Source organism: Vicugna pacos, chromosome 26 (assembly GCF_048564905.1).
Source record: "Vicugna pacos chromosome 26, VicPac4, whole genome shotgun sequence".
NCBI classification, from domain to species: Eukaryota; Metazoa; Chordata; class Mammalia; order Artiodactyla; family Camelidae; genus Vicugna; species Vicugna pacos.
Genome location: NC_133012.1, coordinates 22,497,299 through 22,504,635, shown reverse-complemented (window position 1 = coordinate 22,504,635; position 7,337 = coordinate 22,497,299).

Sequence of the window (7,337 nt, the reverse complement as noted above, 5' to 3'; positions counted from 1 at the left end):
GGAGAGAACATGGCCATTTCACACCTTTTCCCCACACCGTGCCCTGTGTATCTCTTCAATCTGGCTGGTCCTGAGTTATATCCTTTCATAATAAATCAGTAGTCGAGTAAGTAAATGGGTTTCCTGAGTTCTATGAGCTGCGTTAGCAAATGAATCAAACCCAAGGAGGGGGTGGTGGGAACCTCTGATAAAGCCAGATGGTCAGAAGTAGCGGTGACAACCTGGCCATGTGATTGGCATCTTGAGTAGGAAGAGGGTGGGGGTCACTGGAACCCCTAATTTGTGGCCTTTGGTTAAAAGCAGAGGTAACAACCTAGGCTTGTGATTGGTGCTGGAAGTGGGGTGGGGTAGGTAGTCCTATCAGGCTGAAACCTTAACCTATAAAATCTGACACTGTCTCTGGGTAGATAGTGTTAGAACTGAGTTGTAAGCATCTGGCTGGTGTCCAGGAAATGACTTGTTAATTTGAGGAATCCTCACTGACAAAAATACACAGATTGGAAATTTGGGTCCCAGGACACCCTTTTAGGGGGTCACATGGGTTAAATGATATTTTCAAATCACTATGAACTATATTACCACATTTTAGAGATAAGGACACAAGGCATCAAGGAACTGTCACTTTTTCAAGCTTCATGCAACTAAGAGCCAAAGCTAGAATCTAGATGCGGGCAGGGTGATTGTGTTGTTCAGTGTTACTGCCTTTTCCTCTATACCATGGGGCCTCTCCGCAGTTCCTCTGTGTCCAGAAACATCTGATGGCCTCTGAGGGCTCTGTGCTGTACACATAACTCACCTGGGACACACGTGGTGCTTTGTCTTTTTCCTCTGCTGCCGTTAGTTTTAAGTGAGCCGGGTGTCCTGTGTAGCCATGAATTGGTGACATCAGTGAATAGGGTTAATACTTGATGATACAAAGTGATTTTTTTTTATGAAACCATGGAACCAAAGGGATGATTTTATCTTTATGGATACAAGGCTTCTCCCTCTATGATCAAAAATTCCAAAGTGATCGAATGTCATTTGTCACACTTCAGACACTAGTAGAAGTGTGGTGAAATTATCTCCTTGGTCTTAACGATTCCAAATCCACATCTGGGATTTGAAAGGAAACTTGTTTAGAAAATTTTGTCAGGTGAGAAGAAACAGTCTCTTTAGGGATCTGGCAGATGTGGCAAACTTGTGGCCCAAATCTCCCAAGTAAGCGAGACAAGCAGGCATCGCTGCCAAATAAAGAATTTGATCTACTGGTTAGAAACAGTTGAAAAAAATTAACTATAAATTATTGCAGAGGAGCTAATTGTTCTACAGTTCAATAAACTCATGCCGTGATAGTAAAGCTATCTTTATATTTTTATTTTCTAAAAATGTTGGCCATCAGCAGTAAGAAGTTATAAAGAAAAGAACTAGTAGTAGTTTAAAAGTGTTAGAGCATGAAGAAAGAGAAAATTAAAAATGAGCAGTGAAGTGCTGATTAGCAAAGTGGTTATGTTTGGCACCCGTTTTCTGCTATGTACCACGGGCCCTGGGAACCCTTTGAAAATTCAGCCAGCTCTTTGAAGATGGATTTTGGTAAATGCAGTCCATTCAGGAGGAGTATCTTGAGGAGGGCTGGAGCTCAGGGGAAAGTGAGTCTGTATGAAAGAGAGGCTGTTAGCAGGGGACTGGAGGAGGCATGAATTTGGCAGAGATGTAGCAGAAGACACCAGCCGAGCAGCTGGAGAGAGGCCATCCCTACTGCAAACACTGGTGTCGTATGTATTTCCCCTGTTCTGCAAGAGATGTTATTTCACGGATTTCTGTTGTATCCTGAAAGAAAATGGCTGCTTACTCAGCTCACAGCACCTCTGCCACTAACTACCCGGAGCCTGCATGAACCTCACGGCTGGAAGCCTCCGTCCCACAGGACCGCCCCCTGCTTCACACACACGTGGCAGGTCTAGGCCTCCCATTCTCCTGACTAACCAGGTGTAAATCAGGGTTTCCTGCAAGCCCCTCTTGGGTCCTGTAACTGACTAAACTGGTTCACAGAACGGAAAAGTACTCACTGTGACTGGCTTATTATAGAGGGTACAACTCATGAAGCCAAATGGAAGAGGAGCACCGTGCAGATGAGGGGGATGAGGGACACGGAGTTTCCAGGCCCTCTCCAGCACATCCCCAGCTCAGCACCCCAGCTCAGAAACTCTCCTAACACCGTTGTTTGGGGGTTTTTACGGAGCTGCCACAGAAGCATAACTGATTAAATCATCAGCGGTGGGGTTGATTCCATGGAATCCTCTCCTCTTTGAGGAGTGGGGGTGTGGCACTAAACATCCCCACCCTGCTATCACTGTGGCAACCAACACCCACCCTCCCAGAGTCACCTCAGTGGCAGACACCCAGGTGTGGCCAAAAGGGGCTTATTATGAATAACAAAAGATGTTCCTTTCATTCAGATCACTCAGGAAATTCCAAGGGTTTTAGAACCCCTTTGCCAGAAACCGGGAGCTGAGGCCGAGTACATATACCTTACATCACTCATGGATTAATTTTCATATTGATGTTTTAAAAAGTGATCAGATTTTACTTCTTAGAGCAGTTTAGGTTTTCCAAAACACAGAACGTGTGGAGTTCCCATTTCCTCCCTCCCCCACCTCCATTGCCGTTTCTCCTATTGTTGAGATGGCATGTTTGTTACGAAGGATGAACCAATTTGATACGTGATTATTAAGAAAAGTCCAGCGTTTATATTAGCATTCTCTACTTGTGTTGCATGATTCTGTGGGTTTTACCAAATGTGTGGTGTCATGTATCCCCATTATAGTATCATGGAGGATAGTCTGAATTCCCTGCAAATCCTGTGCTCCACCAGTCCCCTCCCAATGCCTGGCAACCTCTGACTTTCACTCTGTATAGCTTTGCCTTTTCCAGAATATCATATGGTTAGAATCATACAGTATGTAGCATTTTCAGACTAACTTCTTTCACTTGGCAATATTTATTTGAGCTTCCACCATGTCTTTCTATGACTTGAAAGCTCATTTTTTCTTATTGGTGATTAATATTCCATTGTCTGATTCACCACAATTTACCCACTCACCTGTATCAGGGGATGACCTGGGTGCTTCTAATTTTTGGCAGTTATGAATAAAGCTGCTTTAAACACTCATGTGCAGATTTTTACATGGACATAAGTACATTTCAACTCATCTGCGTCAATACCCAGGTGTACAGTTGCTGAATTGCATGGTAAGACTGTTAAACTTTGTAAGAACCTGGAAGACTGCTTTCCAAAGTGGTGGTACCCTTTTGGATTCTCACCGGCGGTGACGGTTCCTGTGTCTTCATCGTGCATCATTTGCAACAGTTACACGTGGGAGCCGACTCTGATGACTGGAAGCTTTAACAGGCCTGTTGGCATGAGGAGCAAAGAAATATTTTCATGAAAACTTACCGTTTTATATTCAGTAGCACTTCGTGATATTTCGTGCCTGTAAATTACAATAACATAGATTGTTTTCTTCGCCCAGACTTCCATTTTAGAATAAGCTGACAACTGAATAATAATATTTAAATATTTAATGGTTACACATATTTCAAGTTTTAAACATGTTAGTTCATATAAAGCAACTGATTCCACAAGTATACGTGATAGTGTAGGTAATGTATACGATGTGAGTTACACCTAGGCTCAATTCATTTGAGCCTTATCTCACTATGAGCCGTATTCATATGAGCCGTATCTCACTATGAAGAACATGGACTTTAAAAATGTGTAACTTGGACAAACACTTAACTTAAACCTCAGTTACATCATCTGTAAATCAGTTATAACATACCCTCTGATGAAGCATGGGCAATTCTGGGAATCAGGAAAACACAGGGTGTATTTAGTGAAGAGTGAGAAGCCAACTTAGGCTGGAAGGTGTAATTCTTGGAGAACAGTTTCGTGGAGAGTCCTGAATGTCCATCTTAAGAGCTGAGGTTTTATTTATTAGTGTGTGGGAATCTGAAGAATTTGTAAAGGGTCACTCATGGATTGTGACCTGATAAGAGTTTTACTTTAAGATTGTTTGAGAATTGTAGTCAAGAAAAATTTCGACAAATAAAATCAGTATGGCTTGGCAACCGCTAGTTGTTATTTTCTATAAATTAGAAAGAGGGCTCCTTCCATCACGACATCTCAAGGCCATCTTCTGGAGACTCTCTGATTACTAAGATACAGCTGGCACCAGACAGAGTTGGGCAGTGCACAACAGTGCAACTATCTGCAGGAGTCCACTCCTTAAAATCTTGCTATTCCCTCCATATTTAAATACAACAGGCCTATCAAGGTTCTTTCTTGGTCTATAATTTCTCTTTTAAACTAATTCTTCTACCCACTTTGCTTTAAATATTACCTCATGCAGGCATATCCAAAATCTTTACCTCTAATCCTCACATTGTGCCTGGGACTTTTCATCAGCCCATTCGACTTGCCTATCTGATGGTCTAATACTTTTCAAACTCAGCTTACCCAGAATTGAAGTCATCTCCCATCCTGCAAACAGCTCTTCCTGATGGCTCTAGCCCTGATAACGGCAACGCTTTCCTCTCAGTCACTCAGGTTTCAGGCAAGAGTTACCTTTGATTTCTCTCTTTTTCTTCCTACATTCAGCGTCAAAGTTTATGTTTGTGCAGGTCGTACAGGACCCACATCTAAGGTGCGTTGACTGCATCAGAAGCGGTGTAGATTTCTATAACTACCATGACACTTTTCTGGCAGGTGACAGCACACTTTTTTTTATGGAGAACACTGCTTTTCGCTGGTGTAACCCTTTATAGGCTAGTGACAGTGGCATGAGAAGGAAGTGAGTAGGTTCTAAGAAAGTGGAGGCATCAGGTGAACAGTCCATGCCTCAAATGTTTAGTGACAAATAAGTCAGGTCTGTGGCTATGAGGGAAAATTGTATGATCTAGATTTGGCAACACTTTTTGTTTTCAATGATTGAAGCACATATACTAGGCAGAATAGAATAAATGTATTAAACATGTAGGAGTCAGGGGTAGAGGGAAGAAATTATTTAACAGTGTGAATTTATGGCATATATATTAATCACATTTTTTTAGTGTAGAAAACAATGTGATCAGATATATTGAATCTCATCCTGATTTTCTGCAAGCCATCCCACCTAAACTATTCTGAGATGTTCTCAAGGACGAAAGGACTTTGAGCCCAGGGCTGAGGGTCACTGGGGAGACGGCCACTGCCCTTCCTCCCAGCGTTGCTGTACTGGATGAATTTGGCAGACGGTTTCCCAGAGGACAAATGTAGGGGACGATTTCCGACTACAGTGTTTCAAATCAAAATTGTAGATGATGGGAGGTGATTGACATCTATCATCATATCTGCACACAAGGCTGGTGGCACTGAAAATAACATCACCGGGGCTCGTGAGACACAAACTGTTCTCCTGCACAGGCCATTAGTTCCTCTCCACGGTGTTCACAGGGGAAATTTTATGCTGATTGAGTTCTTTGAATGGTGGGTGCCTGCAGTTACTGCTGCCTCCCAGGAAGCACGGATTTTTTCACTTTGCAGAAGCAGACATCACCATTACCAGTCTATGAGGACCAGTTCTTTAGGATGTCAGCAAACAGAATTCAGTGACGAAGGGCTGAAAATACCAGCTGAAGATAGCTAGGCCCTTGGAGTTACAGACATTCAAATGGCAGTTATTCTTTGCATTAATACAGTATTTGCTCTTTCTTTTGGATCAGGCCTTAGCATGCTAATTCTTATCTCCTTTGCTTATAACTTTATACTTTTTAAAGCAAGCAAAAGCAGCACCACCTTGCGTTTGAGAACAGTGCCATATAGGCAGGGCGAGGTATATTATCCCCATTTTACAGAAGAGAAAACTGACACCGAGTGAGAGAAAATTGTGGAAGCACACTAATAGGAACTACACATAGACTTTGCCCCACCCCGGGACTCCTTCCACTGTGACCCACTGCCTCTTTAATATTAGTGCTTGAAATGGTCTGAAACAGGCTGGAGGGCAACTCCCAGTACCTAGATCTAAACGTCCCAGTGTCCTGCCTGCCTGCTGTATGTGCTCCACCAGGATAGTGGGTGCTCGTGTCATAAACCCACTCCAGTCCCCCCGCCCCCCATCGCCGCTGCACTCATCTCTTGGATTTCAACACAAAAAATTCTTACCCAAGAGCTGAAGATGGCGGTTTTTACATTATTAAAGCCAACACTTTGCAATATAAGAAGAAAAACCTTCCTTACTGGGACCTACATGAGAAATTTGAGTTCAAATCAGTGTCTTTGAGGAATCCATCTTCCCCTGGGAATGCCAGAGCTAGGAGAAATTTACTGCTCTTAGAAGTCCACTGGAATCCTACTTGAAAACCACCTTATAGATAAAATCATATGAGTAATTCCTGGCAACAGTCGTGTTTTCATTCTTCTGTAATTGAGTATCCTTGAGTGGTGCCCAAGGCTCACTCTCCCCTCCCCTTGCTGTCTCTCAGAGTTCTTGTCTTAATGTGAACTGTTTTACAGGCTTTAGTATTTGTCTCTTCTGACATAAAATATGCATACTATAAAAGATTTTCAATTAAGTTCTAATCTCAATTAACCAGACTCCAGTAGATTTTTTTTTAACATTTTTTATTGATTTATAATCATTTTACAATGTTGTGTCAAATTCCAGTGTTCAGCACAATTTTTCAGTCATTCATGGACATATACACACTCATTGTCACATTTTTTTCTCTTGTGATTTATCATAACATTTTGTGTATATTTCCCTGTGCTATACAGTGTAATCTTGTTTATCTATTCTACAGTAGATATTTAATAAAGGACAGTTGCATAAAAGTTTAATGTATTCATGTTCCCATTTGGATTTAGGTTGGATCCATATTTACAAATGGACTGGACACAAGCAATCAGTTTTGTGATTCCGTGAAACACTCAAAGATTTGCTCTGGCCCCCTTTATATATGTGTGTGGATGTGCCATAGTTTAGTATAATAATTATAACTCCTTTACTTTGAGTTCATATAACTGCACATGTGTAAACACAGCCTGAGTGTTTTAAAAAGGTAAAAAAACAAAAAACACCTTTTATTTTGCCGTTCACCTTATTTGACAGAAATGATCTATAATCCCTTTGTTGCTGATTTGGTTGGTAAGCCCTAAGGAAACAAAACATGAATTTACTTTCCTATCTTTTTAATGTAGTGTCTCGATAACTTTCATTCTGAAAATAAAGAGACAGTTAGCTATGATACAGTGTTAGTATAAACCAGATTGAGAAATAGAGACATAAAATTGATAGATGTAGGCAGAATATCTACTA